Source organism: Crassostrea angulata, chromosome 1 (genome assembly GCF_025612915.1).
Source record: "Crassostrea angulata isolate pt1a10 chromosome 1, ASM2561291v2, whole genome shotgun sequence".
NCBI lineage: Eukaryota > Metazoa > Mollusca > Bivalvia > Ostreida > Ostreidae > Magallana > Magallana angulata.
Genome location: NC_069111.1, coordinates 33,687,947 through 33,715,444, shown reverse-complemented (window position 1 = coordinate 33,715,444; position 27,498 = coordinate 33,687,947). Strand labels below are relative to the sequence as shown.

The 27,498-nt window shown below is 32.3% G+C and overlaps 1 pseudogene; it reads left to right on the top strand.

Moving 5' to 3' along the window:
• LOC128190673 (transient receptor potential cation channel subfamily M member-like 2) overlaps window positions 1–27,498 on the top strand; it is a 267,840-nt pseudogene that overhangs the window by 206,650 nt on the left and 33,692 nt on the right.

The following is a 27,498-nucleotide window of genomic DNA, read 5'->3' as shown; positions in this document are numbered from 1 at the left end:
AGACCTTAAAAAAACATAAGAAATCCAAAAGTCTTTCACCTGAAAGGTGTAAAGACCTAAAAAAAGATTCTTTATTAAAGAAACTGTAGATAACTCATAATAAAACAATATTTTAGACATTGACATGCTTTGTACTTCATCAGTAAAATTCCTAAATGATGTAGAAATAGTTCAAATATTATCTGACCAGGTAAGCCAATTAGAAAAATTCTACCAATGAGAGACAACACAACAATATATTACACGTATGAATCCTTTCGAATATTGTGAAATTTTAATATCTGTTGATTGCATTGGTATCTCTCAGCCGATTTAGTTGTTTGAGATAATGCAGTCTGCTCAAGCAGATTTTGAATCGGGGTTACGGTTATATACATATTATAAATTTCTTTAATTTTAGAGAGACTCATCAAGTAATATGATGCAAGAGGTTAGATTTATGTGAACTATATGCTGTCACAACGTTTACTATTGTTTGCTTGGGTACTAATGCATCCTTTTTTTGCATCACCTAGTCAAGTTCGAAAAAAACCCAACATGTTTTCATTCACAAAAACCCCTAAAATACTGTACCTCTGCAGTTTTTTATGTGATCTGGTTAAAACAGGTTTTAATAAGCCAGTTGTGTGATGCCAGTTAAATGGGACATGTAAAAACTGAAATCTCAGATTTTGACCCAATGCAGGCTTGTATTGCACATTTAAGACTTAGCTGCTAGTAGCCTGTACTAGCCTCTTTCATCTTGAATGCATATCTCACAGATACGGCATAATGACAAAGCAGTTTTTCAAATGGCTTCTCCATCTTTGCAAAAAAAAATTTTGGGAATTAATTAAAGTTTGTTTGCTGTAACAAATTTTACATTCTTCTACATTAAACTTTTCATAAACAAAGAAATGAGAAAGATTTTTTTGTTTATAGCCATATCCTCACATGTAACTGATGGTTGATATATATCTAAAATTGTGTGTGCAAGTTTAAAATTAAGACACAATAGATAAACAAGGAAATTAAATGCATTTGTATTTTGAAAAAGCTGGTGAAAGACATGCCATTGGGGTATTTTTTAAGTTAAGTTTGTGTGAGAGTATGAAGCAAAACCTATAAAAAATTCCCTGGTCCTGAGCAGATGTTGCTCGATCCACATGCTAATATTGCTCTGATAAAAAAGGGAAGAATTATGCATCAACAGTGTTAGACTATGATCTTTTACTTGAAAAATCTGTACAGTTTTATGAATTATTTTGGCATTGATGCTACATTTGATGGTTGAGTACAAAATCACTAATAATCATTTTGTGATTTGGTGTTGATGGAGACTATAGAAAATGCATTCACAACTTTTATTACGATAATTGTTGGGTATGGAAAGATGTAATTTTTAGGTATAAGGGATCATTCTTTGAGTATAAATGATGTGATAATTTTGGTTAGGGTGTGATTCAGATCCAATAAAGCCCAAAGGGCACGCTTTATGATGGATTTGAAGTACTCATCTAGCTTCTTTATTAAGGTGTGTTAATGTGCTTTTTGTTATGATGGCATTTCTTTGAATTGAATTTCTTAAGTTCAAATTTTAGATGATTCATATAAATTTTAAATTAGATAATCTTTTGAAATTTTTTAACATATAGGAATGAAATCTTTCAGTTTGATCATGGCTGTTATCAATATGATTAGGTTGACTTAAATCTGTAACCAATTGACCAATTCATGTGAAGACATTTGACTGCGCTGCTGTGTCTTTTCATTCTGGTATGATGAAACAAATGCAGTCAAACATGATATGGAATGTTTTTATCACAACCTTACTACTTTTCTTTATTTCAGATAAACAAGAATACCCAGCTCTATCAGCTCCTGGACAAAATTCGCCGAAAAAATGGAAATGTAAGGGAAACTCATGAATTCATATGAATAACAATTATATTTTATTTTATAATAAGACCTACACATATTTAAATGTGCGGATAATGTTTGTTTTTTAAATAAAGCTACTCTTACCAATATTTCTCAAATGAATGCAGAAGATGGATCAAAACTTCTTGATATATTGCAATAATACACATATAGCACACGAATATGCAGTGAAATTGTTTTCTTATGTTAAAATAACTGCATTAAATTAGGAATAATCTTACTTATGAGGCTATATATATATGATAGAGGGTTTTTAATCATAGTAGCACAATACCAAAAATCTGCTGATTTCTTTATTCAGGAGAAGTATTTTTCCTTGGTGGATGTTGGTTGCCTGATCCAGGATCTGATTGGGGATTTCTACACACCCTGGTACCTGCTTGACCCTAAGGTCAGGGATCTAGATGTGGAGTACCTACTGGACGGGGTGTCAGCCAAGTGTATGAGGATGCCAGGAATCAAGAAAGGAATACAGTCCATGGGAACAGGACAAAAACAAGGTACTCAATGTGGAGAGAGAGAGAAAAAAAAGAGAAAGAGAGAGAGAGAGAGAGAGATTTTTTTGAAAGACAACTAAAAATAAATGATGATAATTAATCATGAGTATCTAATGAATTCAAGTACAAAATTTATTCATGTATCATATACAAGTTAATTTTTAATATACTAGATGAGTATTTTCTATATTTTTAGCCATTTTTTTTTCTTTAGAAATACTGTGGAATCATTGAAATTTTGGGAGCCAACTTTTGTGATTGCATTTTTTTTTTGCTTATTCGTGGGAATATAATTTTTTTTTAGATCCGTTGGTTTTCAGTATGAAGTAAGAAAACTAAATCTTGCAAAAATTTTGTGACTATATATAGAATATATTATTCATTACATAAACTTTAATATTTGGTTTAAGTTTTTAGCTCACCGAGACGAAGTCAAGGAGAACTTATGCTATACCCTCGGCGTCGGCGCTGGCGTCGGCGTCCGGACCTGGTTAAAGTTTTTGTTGCAGGTCCTGTATCTAAGCTATTACTTGTCCTATCTTCACCAAACTTGCATGGATGATGCATCTGGACCCACTTATGGACTTGAAAGACTTGGATGTTGAATCTGGGTCCTAAATTTCAGATGCTGGAGGAGGTTAAGGTTGTTGGACCAGGTTAAAGTTTTTGTTGCAGGTGCCCTTTGATAGCAATATCTTGGTTACTGCTGGTCCGTACTTCACCAAACTTGCATGGATTGTGTGTCTTATGATACTGATGCACCAGACAGGCTTGAGTGCTGAATCTGAGCTATAGGTTTCGGATGCTGGAGGAGGTTAAGGTTTTTGGAGCAGGTTAAAGTTTTTGTTGCAGATGGATATTGATAGCAATATCTAAGTTACTACTGGTCCTAACTTCACCAAACTTGTATGGATGATGCGTCTTATGATACTGATGCACCTGACAAGTTTGAATGCTGAATCTGAGCAATAGGTTTCGGATGCTGGAAGAGGTTAACGTTTTTAGAGCTGGTTAAAGTTTTTGTTGCAGGTTCCCTCTGATGATTATATCTTAGTTACTACTGGTCCTAACTTCACCAAACTTGTATGGATGGTGCATAAACTTGCATAGTTGATTTAACTGTAATATGAAAGAATCGCAAAGGTAGCTTCAGATGCAGAGCTTGATCTCCATTATCAAGGATGCTAAAAAATAAATCTTAGTTATTACAGGTCCTAACTTCACCAAACTTGAATGGATGGTGTGTCTTATGATGCAGATGCACCTGACAGGCATGGATGCTGAATCTGAGCCATAGGTTGCGGATGCTGGAGGAAGTTAAGGTTTTAATTGCTAGTGCCCTCTAATGATGATATCTTAGTTATTACTGGTCCAAACTTCACCAAACTTGCATGGATGATGCGTCTTATGATACCAATGCACCTGATGGGCTTGAATGCTGAATCTGAGCCATAGGTTTCGGATGCTGGATGAGGTTTAGTTTTTTGAAACAGGTCACATGTTTTATAGATGATAGCTTGCATAGTTGATTTAACTTTATCATAAATTAAACGCAGAGGTTGCGTCAGATGCAGAGTCTGATCTCCATTATCAAGGATGCTAAAGAAATCTCCTACCTCACTCAAACCAGCTCGATAGATAGATGTGTTTGTTGATAAATGATATAACATTATTCCTATGATATAGTATTGTATGATATGAAACAATATTGTTTGAAATGATACAATATGATATCATATGTTATATTATAAAAAGTTATACGATATGATATGATATTGTATCAATTTTTTGATATTTTATGATATGATATTGTATCATGATATTGTTATGTATAGTATTGTATATTATGATACAATGTTGTATAATATTATATTGTATTTTTAATTTATTATTTTATCACATGATACAATTACATAAGATATTGCAAAATATTATATTGTATCCTAAATAATATTGTATAATATGATATTGGTTTCAGTAGTATAGAATTATATCACATGAAATTGTATTATATGATATTGTAATATTATATAATATTGTATCATACGATATTGTATGATATGATATTGGTTTATATGATATATTATCATATCACATGAAATTGTATTATATGATATTATATATATAATTGCGTCATATGATACAATATGTATAATAATATAATAATGTATTTTATAATATTTTACTTTATCACATAATATTGTATCATTTGATAAGATACAATGTTGGAATCAAATTATATTGTATTATATGATATAATATCATATAATGTATCAAATATGTTTCAGTGTCATTCAAAACAATATCATACTATATTATACAATATAATATCATGTTTCAATGTTATGATCAATTATGTAATATGATATTGTAATATGATACTATATTGTATTATATTTTATGATATTGTATGATGTGATCAAATACAATAAGGTTTAACACAAAACAATGTCATACGTTGCAATATCATATCTCATTATTGTTTATTACGGTATTTTATTGTATGATATATATTATAAATATTACATGATGCAATATTTAATTTTATATCATTGTATTGATTAACATATGAACATGAATATGATTATCATAAAAAATGTTATCAGATGATATACGATATCTTGTCAAAACAGAATCCATGAATATTCAAGATCATAAAGTATGATTTTAATATAAAACGATAAAGGTGGTCTTATGAAGGTGATGTCTCATAAGGTTGATGCTCCGTCTCGGTGAGCTTAGTAATCTTTAATTACCTATGTTTTGTTATCTAAGCACATTCAGTTTGAGTTGAAGTTAGTTTTACAGGCGAACTGCCTTGAATAGTGCTTAGAAATGTAAACTAGAAGCTTTAATTGAGTTGCATGAAAATTGCTTGACAAACAAATTAAAAAAAGCTTCAAAAGTTCTGTTTTTCAATTTTTTTAGAGACAGTGGAAAATGAATTGTTGACATCAGATGAATTTCAAGTCCCCGATTTTGACAACCCTTTCCAGGAACTATTTCTTTGGGCAGTTTTACTCAACCGACAGGAAATGGCCAAAATGTTATGGAAAGGAGGAAAGGTACCATCCAATTGCATCCATTTGAGATTTTATATCATTCATGGCAAATTTTTATTAAAATTTGAATTTAGAATAAAGAATGATAATTTTCCATATCTCATTGTAAATCTAGCTGCAGGACTGTAGCTCCCGGTCTGAAAAAAATCGGATTGACGACCTGGGAGCTACAGTGCCTCCCATAGTAAAAAACTGTAATTTACGGCGCACAAAAAATTGCGCTCATTTTGGACTGATTAATCTCATTTACGATCACATTCTGTACAAATATTTGATCCCAAAAAATTCCTCGGACATTTTACTACAGATATCGTCACTTCACTTGCCTCTGATATTCTTTTAAACACCATCACATTCCTGCAAATTAAAGTGGTGCAAGTTTGTTTACATTTAAAAATGGCGACTCTCGATCTCGACGTAAATTAACATACTTCATTTTCCGAGGTCGGTTATCATGTTTAAGAGAAAGTCCGAGGCAAGTAAAGTGACGATATCAGTAGTAAATTGGCTGAAGAATTTAATGGTACAAATTATTTTTACAGAATTTGTGTAAAAAATAAGTTTAATAAGTCCAAAATTAGCGCAATTTTTTGTGCGCCGTAAATTGCAGTTTTTTACTATGGGAGGGACTGTAGCTCCCAGGTCGTCCATCCGAATTTTTTCAGACCGGGAGCTACAGTCCTGCAGCTAATTGTAAATCATGACTGCCACATTTCTGATCTACCCTTCCAAATGGTACATGTAGCAATAAGTGTATAGTTTTTCCTTTATTGTGAAAGCTAGCAGTTGACAAAAAATTGTTGGAACTGCCTACTGGCTGTAAATGTTATAGATTTTTTGTGTGCCTCATATGTTGTTGGATACCTAATTGGGAGAATATTAATTTCATTTAGTATCAAAGTTGCATTAATTTTGTAATGTTGTTTTACAGATATTGAAATCCTGTTTCTGATTTATCAATTTTTACATTTTCATCATAGGATGCTACAGCAGCAGCTCTCGTGGCCAGTGGGATGTTGAACTCACTCTCTAGACAGACAAATGACACTGAGTTAGCCAAAAAACTCGAAGAAAATTCACAGTAAATTCAATGCTTATTTTTTTTTATTGATTTAAATTCATCAAATTTTACATTTGAATTGCATTTCTGTGATATTTTGCTATAAGCATGCTAGCTATATGCATTTAATTAAATGGAAAATTGACTTAATTTGTCAAATGTACATATGCTTCCAGAGAATTCTCCAATCTTGCCATAGCTGTGTTGAATGAGTGTTATGATGTGGAGGAAAAGAAGGCACATAACCTTCTAATCCGTGAGTTGGAGCACTGGGGGGCTGCCACTTGTGTACTTCTAGCTGTTGAATCTAACAACAAGAAATTCATCTCCCAAACAGCCTGTCAGACACTGCTGAATAATGTTTGGATGGGCAATCTGTCCTTGGACAATCAATTGCTGCAGGTAGGTACCAGTAAAACTGCAACATTCAAATTAAAGAACAAGGTTTTCAACCGATTGGTTTACCTCAGGTAAGTTCAGGTCGGGTTGGAGCCTAATTCATCAAGGTGTGAAGCCCCAAAGGAAAAACGCTGACTTGTGTATACCTGCTTATATACACGGGATGTTAAAATGCTCTCACCATAATTTTCCTCATGATCTAGGAAATTAATGTATTCAAAATTGCACAGTAGGAAAAACAAATTGGCAATCGGTAAAAAAAATTCTGACAGGATTGACCAAGTATTTATTGTGATGTTTAAAGCAGAACATGAGCATCGTATTGTACTCAAATACTAATGCAACTTGTACTTTTGTAAAACTTCTCTGATCACCTGGAAATGTGTGCAATAATTCTACCATATTTGCGCATGAAACAGAGTTGTCTGTTCTTGTTTCTCTATTCATTAACAGTTAGCTTGCATGCATAAAAGGAAACACTTAATTATTTTAAGTTTCGTGACCAAGAGATTGTTATGGCCTTTCTAATATTCCTAAAAAATGCTTGAACAATGAAATACATGTATTAATAATATATTTTCAAAACAATTATTTTACACTAACTTTTTACAAGAGAAATCAGATAAATTGTTCCATATACTTTTTATGCAATAGCTTTAAGCAAGTTAAACTTTTGTTTAAAAAAGGAATTAAAAGTTTGCATATAGCATCTTTTCATAGAAATACAAGAAAGTAACAACTTTTCAAAGACTTAGAACGGATCAAGCCCCATGCGTGTTGCTATGTGCCTGGGAGGTTCCTGTCCAGCAGCACCTTCAGAAATAAGACTGTTGTTGTTTTTGTTCCAGCTGTTGCTGTGTGTCTTTATACCGCCTCTGATACTTCCTGTGATCAAGTTTAAGGATAACAGTGACCAAGATGGTGTTGAGAACCTTGAGGGGAAGGTAGGGACAAAAGCATTAATCTATGACAATGTCATAGCCTTGGTAGTGATATAAAGATATATGATAATGACATTGATAACTGATTTGTTTTTAGCTCACCTGAGCAAAGGTGGCAGGGGACAGTTTTTTTAATACGGTTCATTGTAGCCAAGGGATGCATGTCTTCGGAACTCTGTAACTAGAATTACCTCAGTTCCCATTCAGCACAAATACCTTTAATTCACTCTTTATAAGGCCAATCACCAATTTCTGAAGAAAATTACTAGTCAAAACCTGTAAAATTCTCTGCATACTGGTTTATATGAGATTTTGACCCTTTCATATTTTGCTAATTTTTCATGATTTTTCAGCTTTTTAAATCTCCCCCAGCTAATTCCCTGCAGAGGGTTGACCTTCCGTACCGCATGCATGTTGCACTATCACATGCCAGAAACTTACCGGTGTATAGTTTACAATGTCCCATACACCTACTTTTCGTGTTATTTTACCTCCCGTCTGTAACTTGCAATTTCACTGTGTAAAGTAAGCACAACAGTCATAGCCGCAGGTTTCGCATTTTACTTCTGATTCTCATGTACCTAACATAAGGGGCCTACATATTGCATATCAATTTCAACAAGAGACACCCCTCTAACTAATGATAATTATTAAAAATCATTTCATGAATTTTAGCAACACTCATAAGCCTTCAAGTACAGCAATTCTCAATTTTACAAAAATATTGACGGGTACTTTATTCGAAACTGTCCCTTGCTACCTAAAGCTCAAGTGAGCTATTCTGATCACATTTTGTCCGTCGTCCGTCTGTAAACTTTTTTACATTTTGAACTTCTTCTCTTAAACCGCTTGGCCAATTTAAACCAAATTTGGCACAAAGCAGCCTTATGGGAAGGCAAATATAAATTGCAGAAATGAAAGACCGATTTTTTTTTTCAAAGCGGAGAAAACCTCGAAACTGTAGAAAAAGGGGGTGCATTTAAAAAAATCTTCTCCTCAAGAACTACTGAGTCAAATTAAACGTCATTTTGCAAAAATAATCCTTACGGGAAGGAAAATATAAATTGCAGAAAATATCGGTGAATTCTGTTTCAAATTTGAGTAATTTACGAAAATAAAAATAAAGAGATAATCGCTGTCAATCAGTTTATAACTTTAGGTTCGATATTCTATATCGAAAACGAAAGTTCATTGTATAAGGCAGCCGTGTTTGAATGTTGAAGCATGACAAATGGGTCAAACTGACAAAGATGAATTTGCTTGTTGTGCAACAGTTTACATGCGAAGGGATACTTGAAACATTCTAAATATATTTGTGCCGATTTCATGAAGTGAATTAAGTTTAAATCTTTCAATGCCTTAACATTTTTGAGTCATGACCGTGGTTTTACGTTGTTTTGAATTTTGTTAATGCTTTTTAACTTGAGGGGAAATATCGCCTGTATTTTGGAATTTTTACGAATCAAATCAAATATAGACTTCGGTAAATTAGACAGTTAATTGTTTACCTACGCAAGATGAGCAAAATCTGATGCACTAACAACATATTATATTATAAATACTATACATTCTATTGGTAATTCGGTACGATCTCTACGTTATGGTTGATTATAATGCAGCGTGTTTTGTTAAGATGCTCTGCATTTTCAGTCTAAACGGAGATTGTTTTTGCTGCTAGAAATATATACTAATAGGTATATATATATTATGAAAAATAAATTGTGCTCTTTCTTTGTTTAAGTGCATGTTTCTTCTGTGTTAATTGTTTGCAATTTTCTCTTTACTAACCATATTCAGCTGTGTCAAAAAATTTCGAATTATAAGCAAGATACAGAGCTTTGCTCGCAGAACTAAGGCCATGATTTTGTTCATTCTGAATAGGAAATACCAAGTTTAAAAATCTTAAGTTGAATGAAATTAACTCTTGTGAAGAAAAAGTTGACTCAAATCAAGCAGAATTGTGAGTTCTGTATCTTGCTTATGATTCTACGATTGACGTTGAAATGTTGATTTATCCCTAGCAATGTCTCACTAAACGTTAAATACTTGTACATAAAAATTATAAGGATGATATGCAGTAACAACTTTTTGGGGCCCCCTCCTTATACGATGAAAGAGAAAGATTTTGAGTGTCTAACTTTGACAAAAAAGTGACCGCGGGGGGGGGGGGGAGTGTCCCCCTCCCCCCAGTTCCGACGCCTATGCATTGATTATATATGTAATAGCTTTTTAATACATATCGCATGACAAAATTTTTAATTGAGTGTATTCATCGATCAAGTGAGTAAGGTTATAAATCGTAGCACGAGTTCACGCCTGGTAAACAACAATCGTTTATAATGCGGAAGACCAATTAAATCTGTAAACTTTTCACATTTTGAACTTCTTCTCTAAAACCACTTAACCAAATTCAACCAAATTTGGCTCAAAGCATTCTTATGGAAAGATGAAAATAAATTGCAGAAAGGAAAGAAAAATTTTCATTGAAAGCGGAGAAAACCTCAAAACTGTAAAAAAAAAAAGGGGGGGGTGCATTTTAATAAATCTTCTTCTCAAGAACTACTGATGCAAATTCAACGTTATTTAGCATGAATAATCCTTATGGGAAGGAAAATATAAATTGCAAAAATTATGGGCTAATTCTGTTTCAAATCTGAGTTATTACGAAAATAATAAGAAAGAAAAGGCATGTTTCAAGCAAATTATAGCATCCATGGGTCTTGGTAAAATGAGTAGGCATGACCGGGCCAGGGCAAAACAAAAGATTGACAGTTATTAATCTGCCAATCTCATTAAAATTTCAAGATATTTACTGACCAGTATATTTGTATTCGCTGTAAATATTGCTGCAAAATAATGCGTAATTAGAATTGACGATTGCCGACCCATTTTACCAAGACTCGTATTCCATAATTCTAAAATGAGGTTCTTTGTTTAAAGCAGCCATGACACTATATGATAAACGGGTCGATCTGACAATGATGAATTTGTTTGTTGTGCAACAGTTCGTGTACGAAGGGAATCTTTGAAACATGCAGAATACATTGGTGCCGATTTTGTGAAGTAAATTGAGGCTAGATATTTCAATGCGTTGACAGTTTTCACATATGACGGTGGTGTTAGCTTGTTGTGATTTTCGTAATTTCGTTTTCATTTATGCTTTGCGTTAACCTGGGAACTGTCGCTTATATTTCCTGATTTTTACGTATCAAATCAAACAGAGACTTCGGTAAATCAAACAGTTTTCTGTTTACCTGCGCAAACTAAGCAACATCTGATGTATTAAGAAAGAACTAAAATGCAATTCATTTAGGCTATCGGTAATTCGGTATCATCTTTTGCGTAATGGTAGAATAATGCAATATGTTTTGTTTAGATGCTCGGCATTTTCTCGAGTTTATTCAGTTTAAATAGAGTTTAATATCGCTGACGTAAATATGTAGGTATTTACATGTATATGATTCATTTTGAAAAATAAATTGTGTTCTTTATTTGTTATAGTGCATGTTTCTTGTGTTTAAATGTTTACAATTTCTATTTACTTACCATATTTAAGTGTTAAGCTTCGAATTATAAGCAAGATACAGATATTTGCTCACAATTCTATGTTTGTACACAGATCTGAGGTCATTCATTTTTTTCCCATTTTAAATGCCGAATATGAAATACCAAGTTAAAACTCTTAAGCTGAATGTAATAAACTCATGTGAACAAAATATGACTCAAACCTAGCAAACTTTTGAGCTCATCTTGCTTATAATTCTACGATTGACGCTGAAATTTTGGTTGATCATTAGAAATTCTATATGAATTAGAGTATGTTAAATACTTGTACACAAAAAATTAAAGAATAATATGCTGTATATAACTACTCTCTGGGGCCCCCTCTTTATACAATGAATAATGTGAAATGTGAGTAAATAAAAACGACATCGTTAAAACAGTTTCCATAGTTCTGACACATTTCTGTTGCGGGGATAAAAGAATTATCGCTATTCCTATGAAAATATTACAGCGCAAAATTATCCTGGTTTGTAGCCATTTGTTATTTTTGAATAAAAATGAAAATAATGGGTGGGCCATAGTAAATTAGAGTGATGTGCCTGTCAATACGGTAACATTGATTTTTATAGCATTTTAACATGTCACGTGACAACATTTTTCATTCCAGTGTATTCATCAATGAGTGTGAGTAAAGTTATAAAAGTCACGAGTTTACGCGGGGTAAACAACAGTCATTTAATTATAATGGAGAAGACAAATTAAATTGTTGAATATTTTTAATTTGAGAAATTGAACGCATTGAGATGCAATTTTCTTCTTCACATATATACATGTTGGATATTTTTGATAAAATACAATAACTATTATATTTTAAAAAAATACAATAACTAGTAAGTAGTTGAGGAAGAAAATGTACCTATATGCTCTCATATATTTTGATCGCTTTATTAAGTGGGGGAGGAGGGGGGGGGGGGGGCAGAACGAAAATACAGGGAATTAGAAGTTATATAACAGTGTACCCCTACCAAATATTTAGTTCTATATCTTGCGTAGGATTTTCTTATTCTGTGTAAAAACAGTATTTCATGAAGGTACAATGTCAAAGATTACGTGTATGCAAAAATAAGTGTAAAATTCGAATACTTTATGATATTTAGTTTTTTGTTATTCTACCGAGGGCCATATGGCACAATATCTTTTGAACGCCCATTGTTGCCCCATGGGCCTCTTGTTTCTTGCATAGGATCTTTTTTTTTTTGGTTAAAAATGATATTTCATAAGGGTACAATGTCAAAGATTAAGTGTAGGAAAATAAGTGTAAAATTTGGATACAATTTATTTTATGGTATTCTTTTTTTTTCTACCGTGGGGCCATATGGCACAATATCCTTTTAACACCCATATAAAGCTATTGTTGCTCAGGTGAGCGATGTGTTTGTTATTAAAGTTAATATGTAAACATTACCGTATTATTAAGCTTTTAATGATTTCAAAAGCCAATTAGCGCTCCTACAACACATTATTATCGGTGTCTTCCCACTTAGCCAACATTTTGAAAAAAATACAGGTTAAATTGTGTTGGCTAAGTGGGAATGGGGTGCAGGTGGAGAACAAAAGAATTTAATTACATGTAAGCTATAGTCTGTTTTTTTTCGATATAAGTAGGAGAAATAAAATATTTGTTAGCCTACAGAGGAATAAATATGAATTGAGCTTCTCTCTTAGTACTTTAAATAATTCATTCAGATGAAAATATAATCTTAAAAAATTAACTGTTACATATTTTCCTATAATTTATGCCATTGATTAAAGTACAAATATCATGGTTTGTCTATTTTCATCATTTATTGAGATAATTATGTCAGCTGCTGCCTTAATTTAAACTGAGCCTTGAAAAATGTTGTAATAATAAGAGTCACGTTTGAAATTTAATCTTTAAATCATATGGGTCATAATTCAATTTTTTTTTTATTTTCTTTGGTTTCTATGATTATATTGAATATTTCCAATCTAGATAATATGAAATTAACAAAATACAAAAAACGCTTGAGTAAAGTGCTTAATCATATTTTTAATGGTGATACTTCACATTTTATAAGATTTATTGTATGATGATCAATACATCATTAGTTAAGAAGATAAAATTCTCCTCTGTCTTTTTTTTTTTTAAAAGAAAGTTGACCTGCACCTGAATATCGGGCATGTTTACTTTTTATATCTTTCAACCAACAGTCCATAAAACAATTAAGGACTCTTAATTTTCAGGCTTTTGATTCTGTAAATTAATCATAATAATGCTTATCAATTTCAATTTGTTTATTCTATCAAATCATTAAAATACACATGTACATGAGGTACAAAACTGTGCTATTTGCGTTAAATTGTAATGTCAATAGGTTAATTTAATATAATATTGCATTACAACATAGTAATACATGTTTCTAGTCTATTCTTTAAAAACTGCTGATCTATCTTATTTATTTATATATACATCCAGTTTATAAACTGTTTGTAAATTTTCATAAATGTTTTAATCATACAAGTACTGGCATTGGTTTATACATATAAAATGTTTTATGTAATGATCTTGCAGAAAATTTCTGATCTATTTTTGAAAAAAAAATTCTTTGGTTATTTTTATTTATTTATTTTGATTATCATAATTATGCGTGTTATAGCCAAAAACTAAATGCAACAAACTATGCTCAGGTAATTGATAACAAATACACTTACACTTAAAAACAGACAATAGCCTCCTGATCACTCAGGTGTGAAAATCAAAATGTTGGCCAAGTGGGAACTGAAAATTTCAGAATGTTGGCTAAGTGGGAATAAACCGTATTATCACACACATTTGCACTTGAAGAGAATGAAGTTAATTGAATGTTTAAAGGAATGGTCACATGATGCAATTTTTAATGCAACATCCCATCCCATTTTCTTAATAGATTCGGGTGGTCTAAAATCATACAGTGAGAGTGTCATAAATTGTGATGATAAAATCAGTTGTTAAATAATATCACGTGACCACCTCAACAGTTGACTCTTTTCAACTTACCTGCGCAAGTTGATTTAAGATTGGATTAAAAATAATCACATCATTTGACAAAACTTTGAATGTATACAATATTGTATTAACTGTTTGTACACCACAGATTTTTTTTAGATTTGATCTTTAATGATTATACAGATAACATTACAAATTAATTGTACAAACTTATTTTTCGTCAAGAAGATTAGTGCATGATGACACACAAATGTTTACAAAGTACATCTAAATCAAATTTATTTATTTGTATTTTGAAGGGTGTTCTCAGAGACAAAAAAAGAAAACTAGAAAAGCAGAAAACATTGAGCTCTATACCCGTAAAAGAGGAAAAAGAGTAAGTTTACCTAACATTGGAGCATTCATAACTGAAGTATTAAACTGTTTTGAAATTCAACCAAATGTGTACAGTTCAAGTTGCAACAATATAAATACAATATATCTCATGTACAGCCTTTTGCAAAAGCTTAAAAGTCAACTAAAAAAATGTTAACATAAAATTGTTATATACATATACACACTGTACATGGTTATCATAAAATCAACATCTATTGTACAAAATGTACCATTAAAACCCGTTGTGGGTGGTACTATCTATATTTGTAATTGTTTAAATAATAACTTTGTCTTTTTAGAGACCCGCAGGTGGACTATGAATCAAAACCATCAAATCTCAGCTTTTGGAAAAAGTTCTATTATTTTTATACAGCACCTGTCATTATTTTTGCGCATAATGTGGTAAGCATTTTTATTTGCAATTCTATGCTTTCAAATGTCATACTGGTACTGAACCAGTTATTGGCTAGATCCTTGCAGTTATTAGCTAAATAAGGAGTGTATGTAGAACACAATTGCCCAAATTCAGTGCAAGGAGGCTGAGTTGTCAACAAATTAACCATCAAATCTACCTAAAACTATGACGTATGTTATTTTGGACGTTAAACTAACATTAATCCAGGAAAAATCCAAAAATTCCGCTTCAAAATTTGAGCATTCCCCAATATCTAATTATTCAAAACTTTTCATCACAAGAAAGTTAATGTAGCCTAGAAATGGCCTTGACTATCTAGTCCTCTTAATTAGAGATCAACAACATACTAACATACTACGTTCTGTTTTTAATTTCCAGTTGTCCTTTGTGATATTCCTGGGGCTGTACAGCTACATCCTTCTGGTCAAGTTCAATAAAGATGTCTCAAATGAAGAGATTATCCTGATTATTTGGGTGTTTAGCATATTTGCAGAGGAGGTCCGACAGGTAACCTTGGAGACAGATACCGTTTCATTTTTGTGGGGATACAATTATATATATAACCACAAAAGGAAATGATGTATTTGCAATGATTAGTATTAATATTGCTGGTTCAAGATCTAGCTAATATGGTTGGGTAATCATTTTATTGGCAATTATAGATCAATTCCCATTGGGCAAATTACAAATATTTAAAAAGATTAAATAGGTTACAGATCATACCTTTAGTAATTGGACACCCTGTTCAGAAAGATGTCTAAATATTTTCCTACTGTTTAACTGGCCAAGACTATTCCCCCTTAACAGAGAACAATTTGTGAGCACGATTTCTGTGATTTCTTTCACCAGATTTTATGTATCACCCTCACTGTCATAGTACACTTATTAAACTCAATACACTACAGAAATTGTTAGCTGTAACTATATTAACGATACTGATATTTTGTCCTTCCTCTTAACTACTAATAATTTAAAACCAATGAACCCGATTATCAAGAAGACTTAAATTGGGGAATTTATAGTATGTACCAGCTACTACATGTATAAACCCATAAACACTCATTATTAATTAATGGTTTAAAACTTCTTTAGGATATCATCTTGGTTGGTATGTCACATGATTTAATTTAAGAAAGATTTAATCATGACCCAACGAAGTTCATATTTAAAAAGCAATTTTTTGAACATTTCTATTTTTTTCTTATACACATATTTTATATACTTAATTTATGAATTAAAAAGAGATATGAATTGAGATTATGAAGCTGGCAGTGTTTTAACATGCTAGTAAAGCTTTAGGCAAACCATGATCTTGTTTGATAATCATTGTGTGTGTCATAATTATGTTTATAATCAATGAAAAACTTTTGATTCCTAAAAATCTTGATGCAGAAATAAACATTTGTGCTTTTCAATTGTTTCATGTGCATGTACATATAAGAAAAAATATACTGCAAATGTAAAAATTACATATTATATGTAATTACATGAACAGAAAAAATAGATTATTATTCTTATAATCAAGTTAATTTTGTTTACATTATGTACCTATTATATGTATGTTAATCTACATGTATATACAGTGTATTTCTTTAGGGATTAGAGGGTGGGGAAATGTTATGGACAGCTAAACTAATATTTGCATATTGGACAAAGTAATTTGTTTCAGTTGCTTTGGAATGTTGCAAAACACACTTTTGCCAGTTATAGGTTTCAATGTACCACTGTCTGTACTTATGTAGTTTTTTAATTTGAACAGTAATTGTCGCAGTATTCAATATATGAGAAAATTACAATATATCGTACGTCCACCAATCAAAATGCCTCACTTATCATCAACCCCAGTGATTCCAATAACACTCAGAGTTTTCGAGGAAAAAATCACTCATTTCATCCCCCTCAAAACGTATTACAGTTGTGTCCAAAAATTACGTCATACTCTAGCTGCTTTTGTTTAATACCATTTTAAAAAAAATCTTTTTTTTCGATTTCATTGATTGTGTGCATTTTGAAAATATTTTTCTCCCATATAGATCCTCTATTTATATATTATTTGGTATCCAGTCATTAGTACATGTAATTAGTGAATTTGATTTCAAAGTTTGAATTGCAAATAAGTTGTAACAGTTGGTTTTTCCTTGTTTTGTTTTGTGTGACGTATTGATTGCTAATAATTGATATGTATGTGTGCCGTTGTATATTAATATTATACTAATTTGTAATTTGTAACAAAATATTAATCTGCATGTAATGATTATGCATGTAGTATACTGTAGCTTGGATAGATATATATTTGGCATGCTGTGTTATGATATATTCTTACTTTTACTAATAAAAAAATCTGCATGCAGAAAAATGTTTTGCTTAGTAACAAGTCAACTAAAAAGAAAGCAGTTATAATTGCATGCTTTTAATAAAATTCAATACTTACTAAATTCCAATTTCAATTGAAATTTCTTAGAAATGTTTTAAACAAACCCAGTGAAATGTATATTTTGATAGATGCAATCCTCTTTGACCAAGAACTTCAATACCAAGCTACAGAGCTATATAACTGATCCGTGGAACATCGTCGACGTGGCGACCATTTTTATTTTTGTGATGGGAATAGTCCTGCGCTTCCTCCCCTTCGACTCCACCTTGGAGGCTGCACGTTGTGTCATGGCTCTCAACTTAGTCATCTTTTTCTTTAGAATTTTACATATATTTTCTGTCCACAAACACATTGGGCCAAAACTTGTCATGATTGGGAGAATGGTAAGTGGGCAACACTTTGGATTCATTCATGAATGGCAGCTTCTTTAAAATGTTTATTTATATAAAAAGAAATTCCATGTAATGGTGCTACCTGCAATCATTTCATATTTTAGGCATCTTTCCCTTGGACTGTTTATATGTTGTAAATATGCCTGCTGTAATGTTGTACATCATGTTGTTTACAGCTGAAGGACCTGCTGTATTTTATTATCATCCTAATGGTGTTTGTGGTGTCATACTCAATAGCAGCATACTCTGTCATGTACCCCAATTCAGAGCTCAGCATAGTGCTCGTTTACAATGTGATGAGACTTGGATACTGGAACTTGTATGGGGAACTTTTCTTGGAAGATATCGAAAGTAAAATTTTCATCAGTTTTTTTGCAATTTTCATGTGATAATGGATAAAGTTTTGAGCTTTAATTGTACTTAAAAAATCATGAATACTGTGGAATCATCATTGTTCGTGAGGGACTAATGTTCGTGGCTAACCCTTGCCCACAAATCTACATCCCCACAAACATATATGCAAGCATTTATTTGATATTTATTTACAAAATAGAACCTGCTACCAACGAAATTACGTCCCTGTGAACCGAGAACATTTTGACAACCCATGAACATTGACCCCCACAAATAAAAATGATTCTTCAGTTTCTCATTGATATTAAATTCAGTACAGACACCCCCAAATAACCTGCTTAATAATTATATATATAACAGTAACTTGATCCAAAAGGTCGAATCACGTCGAGTTGCCAGGCACGGATCATCAGATCAAATGTGACGTAATCCGGCTCTTTAGATCAAGTTACTGTTATAATGATAAATTTATTATATGCCCTTGTCTATTAAAAAGTTTTAATTACAAAACTATCTTTTTAAAATCAACTGTACGATGATAACTTATATAACAAAGCTATTTTAAAACAAACTTTTTTAAAACCCGCTAAAATACAGACGTTGTTTAATGTTTAATATAAGTTTCGGAGAGTGGTGATAAGGAAACTTCGGAAAACCACAGTGTGGTAATCCGAAAATTCGGATCCCACTTCGTAAAATTGACAGTATCAAGAAGGTAAAATTGATAGGTACATGTATATAATAAAAAAACATATATACTTGCATGTGACAGCAAGTGCTTTTAAGAGACTCACAGTAATTATAAACTTAGGGAACAAAAATGACACAGAGGGAAGCAGATATATTTATTTGAAGCTTCACTATACTGTTGTGTGTGATAGATTAACTTTATAATGATTAATTCACTGCATGGTTAAGAAAATTTAGTGACTGTCAATAAATCAATTTAGGCACATTACTACCATTTGATACCGGGTAACTGATAGTCGAGTATTGGGGCATATAATTGACCACCCCATTCTCATGAATGAATGTTTTTTAAACATGAAATAATAAAAGCAGGTTACAGTCAGTGGAGTCTATAGACTTCAAAATGAATCTTAAAATGCCAACACAGGCTATGGTACTCAGGTGACCATTAAGGCCTGTGGGCCTCTTGTTTAAAGTATTTAATAACTTTAATAATTCCTAATACTAACCGGAGGTTTTATCTGTTCTTAAAAATTTCCATTATGAAGATATCTTTTGTGGCATATTTTTGCCTTAAATTATTGCAGCATCAACAAACGTGGTATTAATGTTTATTTGTAGGGGAAGTGCCGGACTGTAGTTTTGATGAAAGTGTGTACAGTAACGGCAGCTTACCTAGGTGTCCCTCTGCAGTCAGTCGATATGCAGTGCCAATCCTCATGGGCTTTTACGTGCTTTTCTGTAATATTCTACTTCTAAACCTACTCATTGCTATGTTCAGGTAAGTTTTTCTTTGTTACCAAATAGTTATTATGTTGTGCTTGATATTTGAATAATTTTGATTAATTAGTTCTAATGTTTGTGTTTCAGTGCATTTCAGATCCCTATTGATTATTTCTAATTGATCAATTTCAAAGTTATATGAAATGCAATTTTCATGACATTTTGTGTTATTTTTTCCCTTCTTTACTTGCAAATGGTTTTGCCCTGTCTTGAATTCCCTAACCAAAGTTATATTTAAAGAGAGATAATTTGAGAATTTGGAACTTGCATATTCTTAAATTCGCCCACTGACAATGAGGGCGAATGGGGCGAAAATAAGACGGGGCGAATATTTCCCGGTATACAGTAGATGGTTTCAGCATGAAGTGCTTTAATGCTTGTTGTATTATATTTTATACTTGGTCAATCAATAACACTCATGCTGGAGTTTTATATTTAATATGCAAGTTTCCCAGGTCTTGAAATAAAAAAACATGCATGTATTCAACATTTTAGGGTATTTCGATGATGTATTTAAGGTCAGATGACACGTTCCTCGAGCATCTTTTTTGTATCTCTCCGTTATAAAGAGTTCAAATAAAAAAAATTTTTTTTTTAATTATTTCAAAATGATTAAAATTTATGTGTATATTGTAATATGTCTAGATGGGCGAGTGGTTATAGTCGTGGCCGCTCACTGCCAAGAGCGTAGGTTATTAGGTGAATTTAAAGCCCGGCCCCGGCCAAGATAGAGTTCCACTATATGGTGTTTTGATGTGCTGTATATCTATTTACTTTTATATCCGCAATTTAAGTGTATTTTCAAGAAGATTATATAGGAAATTACATACTCTAGTATTTTGCAGGAATGCCTGGTAATGTATCCTTTTTTTCTAAAAAAAAAAACTTGTCAAAGTAGTAGTAAACCATTAACAAATTCCTGGAAAAAGTTATATAAAATTGAGGAACGTGTCGTCTGACCTTAATACAAGATTACCCATTATATTTACAGTGCTTTATGGCAGAATGCTGAAATAAAACTTATATTTATAAATGAAAATGAATTAATTTAAAATCTTGGAGCACTGGGTTTAATATATTGAATTGCTAATTACAGTTACACGTTTGAGATTACACAAATGGACACTGACAGTATTTGGAAGTTCATGCGGTTTAACACAATCCGATAATATTGTGATCGCAAACCCCTTCCTGCCCCCTTTTGTCTGATCTCACATTTCTATTTATTGCTACAACTATGTAGCAGTAAGTGTTGTAAGCAAAGGAGTAACCAAATTAACAGTTTGAGTAAGTCTGATCAAGTCATTCAATTAAAGTATGATTTTGAAGTCATTTCAGTTTTTGGTATCTTTATTTATTTTTTTAGCATGCTTTGATCCCTATAGTATTAGTATTTTAAAATGGTACTCCTGTTGTTCTTTGTAAAATTCAGCAAGAGTAGTATGCAGCTGGATTTGAAGAAGTTGATGTTGCTTTCTTTGTGCATATATTATTTTAGATGGAACAGTATGATTATAAACACTAAAATTGTCGTAAGGAAAGGGATTGGCTCTAAATTAAATATCCACTACTTGTCAAGTTAGCTAGCCTAATTGATAAGAAATAATGTCTACTCCTCTGTAACAGGTGTTTATAAAAATAATTAAAGTATTTATATTATATGTACTAGAATTGTGTCCTGACCAAATGCAATTGCTACAGAAACAAGAATGATAAACCTCTGGTTTGTAGTTTGCAAACTTTCTGATTGCCGGACAAAATGAAACTTACGATCCCGAGGGATAAAATTTTCATTGATAGCCATTGGTGACTCAAATTTGCTTTCAACTTATAAACTAATATTTTGATCAAACTAAACCAGATTATAATTCTTCACTGATGTAGCTCATAAGAGGAGCAACTGCATGAATCTATTAAATAATTTTGATAAATGTATTTTGCATGGCTGTTTAAATCTTAGTTAGATACCAGTCGCTGATGAAGTCAGTCTGAGCAGCCTTATATGTTTTTTTTGTGCAACTTTCTTCTCTTTCCAGCAACACATTTCAGATTGTACAGGAAAACACTGATCAGTACTGGTGTTTCCAGCGCTACCGCCTGATCTATGAGTATTACACACGCCCCACCCTGGCCCCACCCCTTATTTTGATAAGCCATATGGCTTTGTTCATTCGATGGATTTTCGGGAAATGTTCCTTCTGCTTGTCCAGTCAGCCCAGTGACTTGAGTAAGTCAGAATAATTGTCAATTTGTTCAACCACTTCACTTCATATTCTTGAAAAACATACATTATATAAAGCCATTCACAGATTCCCATACATCACGAGATAAATCAAATTATTGTGCATCATAGTCAACTGCCATGCACATGTTTATACATCCCAACAAAAAAGATATGATGGGCCTGAAAACTTGGGAAAAAAATTTTGGTAAACCGTTTAGTTTGCAGAAAACGTTACATCTTATTAAGTGCATTTTACTGTTGCACATCAATCTACATTGATTTTTACCCATCAAACTTTTGTGTATTTCTGTCAAAATATAGACACAACTGACACTATAAAAATTGAAGGAGAAAAGGATTGCAGTTAATTACATGTATTGAATGAATCAATAGTATGCATGCACATATTTTTATGTTACCCTTCACTATGTACATGTACATGAGCCTTGTTTCAATTCCACCCATGATTGATCATTTTAGCCATGCAATCATTATTGACTTTAACATCGTTAGCCTTTGCAGCCTATATAACATCATGATTATCATGATATGTCATGTGTTCGTCACATCAATTTCATGATAAATAGCACCCTGAGTTAATGAAGCCCCTGATACACATACACAAAGTGAGCTGTCGCTTTTTTCATACACCAGTCCTAAACATGTAGGTGATTTAATTTCTTGATTGTCACTACCTCAAAGGATCGGTTCCTACCATAAGAGGACCTCTTTATTTGGTCTAATGTTTTAAGTGAATGCATATATAATTCATTTGCTGTTTTGTGAAATTTTTAGTGACTTAAAATTCAGTGAGTAGTGTTCATTTTTGTTATCAATGTTACACATTTTTGCTTGAATATATAGTGTAAGTGAGGCTGATTTTCAAATTAGTGGTAAGCTTGAATATTTTATTTGTATTTTTTAAGCATGTTTGTTTTAGAACAAATTGCATGGCTTGCAGTTAAAGTGCATGCTGAGTGTATTCATTCAGCAGTATTTGAAGCTTGATTACATGTTTTGTACATCCCTTTCATTTTTTTGCATCATCTTTTTGAATTCATTCTTATAGGATTTTGCATATAAAATTTTGATTTAAGTTTGAATCCAATATATCATTAAAAATTATATATCTATGAGAAAGAATCTTTTTTATAGTTATGTGAAATACTCATTTCATTTGTTGATTAATTTTTTGATTTTAGTCAAAAGGTTTTCATTAGACAAGGCAAGAGAGCTAGTGCAATGGGAAAATATGATTGCCAATGCATTTATGAACCGCCTGGAGCTGGAAGAGAAGAAAAACATTGAAAACCGAGTCATTAATATGCAAGAATCGTATGTACAATAAACTTATAAACTTTTTCAGGTCTGTTGTTTCATTGTACCAAGAAGTGTTAAATATGTTTGTGAATCGAACATTATTAAATATGATATGTATATATGATATTAAATATACAATATACAATGGTACAGTATACATACAACAAATGAAGAAAGCATGTACACTTTATTCCACATGACTCATTGTCTAAATTTTGCCACGGTCCTGAGTCTGCGTGGCTCTCTCTAGCTGTCAGATGGGTGAGGATCATACATATTGGCTGGGGTTTGCAACGATGCACATGACAAATATTCTCCTCAATATTCATATAAATTACCCATCTTTTGTTATTATATAAAATTGCTCTGATCATGCTAAAACTTGTGTTACCGTTTATCTAGTAATCTAGTAAAACTTGTGTTACCGTATATCTAGTAATTTTCGTGATGATTTAACTTTCTCTTTTATTGCGTTGTCTTTTAAATTGCATATAATTGAATATGCAGGAATTATATTCTGTGTTATTTTCTATAAGAAACTTTTTAAATTGCAAAAAATGACTGGCGCAAATCAAAAATGCTACGTACATAAAAAATTTTCCCCATTTTCGCAAATTGTGTGACACGCAAAAGAAACGCGGATGTACGGTATTTATCGGCGAACACTTACTGGGCTCAGCACAATTACCTGTGTAGGCCTATAATTGAGGGTAAATAATTTGCAAAATGATGTAGAAATTCACCTATGAATGGCAAGTAATACATATATAAAAGAAATTCAAAATTGCGTCATGAACTCTTCCATCTCAATTTACTGTAATTCACTTTATTCCTACAATGCTCTGCATTTACAGTAATTTCACCAAAATTAAGATAACCCCAGAGATAGAGAGAGAGAGAGAGAGAGAGAGAGAGAGAGAGAGAGAGAGAGAGAGAGTTATTTTCTGATGCATTAAAATACTATGTTTCTTTAGGATACATGAGCTACAGGATTTGCAGGGCACCTCGGGGTCCTCAGGACAGGCACCTATCTCCGAGGCCCCTGTTAATCAGGTCGTCAGGATGCTTCCACAAATGGACAAGAGACTATTGGCCCTGGAGGAGCAGGTGACAAATTTTTTATGGTAGTTTTGTAATAATTATTAGGTATTTATCAGAATAAAAACTATAGTAGATGAAGATATGAAGAATGATTTTTATTAATGACAGGTGTAATGCACCATTTTGCTTGAATTTATTGTAAGTTTAGATTGGAAAATGGAGAGAATCACATACTAATTTTACCTGTGTTTTAAGCAAATTAATTTCACCTGGTCAGACAGTTTGAAATAAATCCAAGATGGCAGCGATGGGTACCTTGTGTATTATTGAGTATAGGGTAAAGGCTATATCTTTAAAACTTTAATTTTTTGATATATTATACAGTACAGGTTACGAGTATCCCGACACCCACCGTGTAAAAAACACGGTGGAAAACGGTCTGTGTCGCACCGTGTACACGGTGTGACACCGTGTATGTGTATTGGAAAATTCAAGAAAACGCACCGTGTCGCACCGTGGCCGCCCGTGTAACTCCATGGCCACTGTGTAACTATGTGGATATCGTTACCTGAGACGTTGATAGAAATAGCGTATGTTTAGAAATAAATAAATTATGGTTAAACAAGGGATGAAACATATATATCCTTTTCTTATAAAAAAAAAAAAAAAAAAAAAGAATGTCAACTTAAGTTGCACGGACCCAGAAAATTGTCGAGGCTGTCAACGTAAAATTAATTTTTTGTGATCTGAAAACTCGACGTAAATGGGCACCTTTTAATTGATTTGTTCTTAAATAAATTGAAATAAATTCACCAAATATATTTAATAATCAATTGATATAAGATCAAAATTCAAATCAATTTAATTCATCGTGGTTTTTTTTATCTAAACACACGTGATGTTGTAACTGACGATCCGATTAAAATGTCGGGAGCTAAAACGTCCTATATTCTGTTATCTGAAAACACTTTCTGATTTATTAATTAATTTACAGTCTTACTTTAAACCAATTAAAAATGAGAAATGAAAACATTTCAAATCATTTTTTTTTTTAAAAAAACATGTTGATGTGCTGTAGTAAATAACAACCCCAAATTACCGGTGACTCGAATAATTTGGACTTCAGCTATTTAGGTAGCAATAAATAAACAAAAAATCACTTCTATATTATAGATTATTGATAGATAATACATGTACAAACGCTTGTTAAATTATATTCAAGCATTGTACATGTACTAAAAATATACCCGCATTTCATAAAATAACTAAGTCTTTCAATTTTATTTCCATATAGCTGGTAATGGCCTCGTGATTTCAAATGAAAAAATCACTCGTGATGTACGGAAGCTAATCAGATACAGGACATTGTCTTTCATCTTGGGTTCTATACACAACAGGTGTTATTGTCTGTCTTGTTAGGTGTCATTGTAATTAACAACTACCTCCGTGTATATTTGCACGTCTGAACAGGTGTACTCGAGATGCCGGTATTCACACCTTTCCACGGACACCTGTTTGGTAACTCATCACATCCGGTCGTGTGTATGGTCTAAATATATATTACTTCTTCTTTGTTAGTTCCATGATTTTTCCTAATCTCTAACAAACAAAAAATTGTCTGTAGATATGTAATCAAAAGATTTACTACACGTAAGACTATCGGGGCGTGGATCCGGAGAACAATTCAGCAACTCTATAAATGCGGAAATTTCACAAAGTATTATCAAACTTGCGATAAGAAATCATTTACAGGGTACACATGCATGTTTGTACGGAAAAAAAACCCTGATTGATTAAAAAGATGAATGAAATAATACCAGTAACTTTTTGCAAGCATTTAGAACAAACACAACTTTATTTACTAAAATATAACCAATCTAATATGTGTTATGTGAAATAGCGTCGTAACAAACAATCTTATTACATCGTGTACTTTTAGTCATTGTGTTGAAATCGTTATTAAAACCAGGGATCTAAAATAAATGAAATAAATTCATACAAATAGAACTCTTATAATTCTAAACATCGTCGGAAACCCACGGCCAGTCTCGCATACGCTTACTGACCGTGGGTCCTCCCATTCAACTTTTCTTGTTTTCGTAATAATTCATGAATATTCATGTCGATTATTCCGCCAATGAAATCACCGCTTGCTAAAGCGAAACTCTTTAGTTTTTGGAGGTGTGAAAGCCAAATTCACGTTATGATGGCTACCGATACACAGTGTAAGTTCTGTTATTTTTGTACTTCTAAAATCGGCATTAAGGGATACCGATCCCTCTTCTCAACTCATTCCAAAGACTTCTATTCAGATGTTTACGAGTTGCTCGCTATACCACATGACATTAAGGGATTTGTTTGCAATCTGTGCGCAAATAAATTGAATCGTGTGAGAAAGTTAACGGACGACTTGAAAACAAAAGTGGACAGTATAAAGGCTGAACGACAAAAAATTGTCGAAGCACTGAAGTCAATGCCGGGTTTGGCTCTTCAACCAACATTTATTGCCAAAACTCTAAATCTAAGAGACCATACAGTGTTGTGAAACAAACTCCTACACCTAAGTCAAAGATAAAAAAGGGCCTATTTCTTTCTCCAGGTGGCAGACAGTTTCAGGTATGTATAATTACATTTAAAAGATGGTTTTATTTCACCAAACTATTAGTTTTATAATCAGATGTTAGGATCAAAAGAGAGGGATGTTTCAACTATAGCTTTTAAGAGTTGGCCCTTTAGCTGTTTAAGTAACATTAAATGTAAAATTAATACATTGTATTTGTATCAACAGATTGTACTGTACAGTACATGCACATACAATTCACATTAAATTCCAGTGCCTTTGCATAACATTTCTCATAAATCATGAGGTTATTTTATGTAATTTAATTATCACATGTTTATCTCAAGATACGGTGGATATCACTCATGGGATAAATTTTTGATATTCCACTGTGTGTTCTTACGCCACGCGACGTCATAATTAAAGACTACGTAGCTTCAGGCGGATGATTGATGTAGAATGAAAATTAAAGGTATCAAAAAAACTCAGTTGGAAAGTGTACAGTAGTAAATGTGAAGCATTTAATGCTGGGTTTTTTTCATGAATTGATAAAAATATGCTCAAAAATGGAATGTTTGTT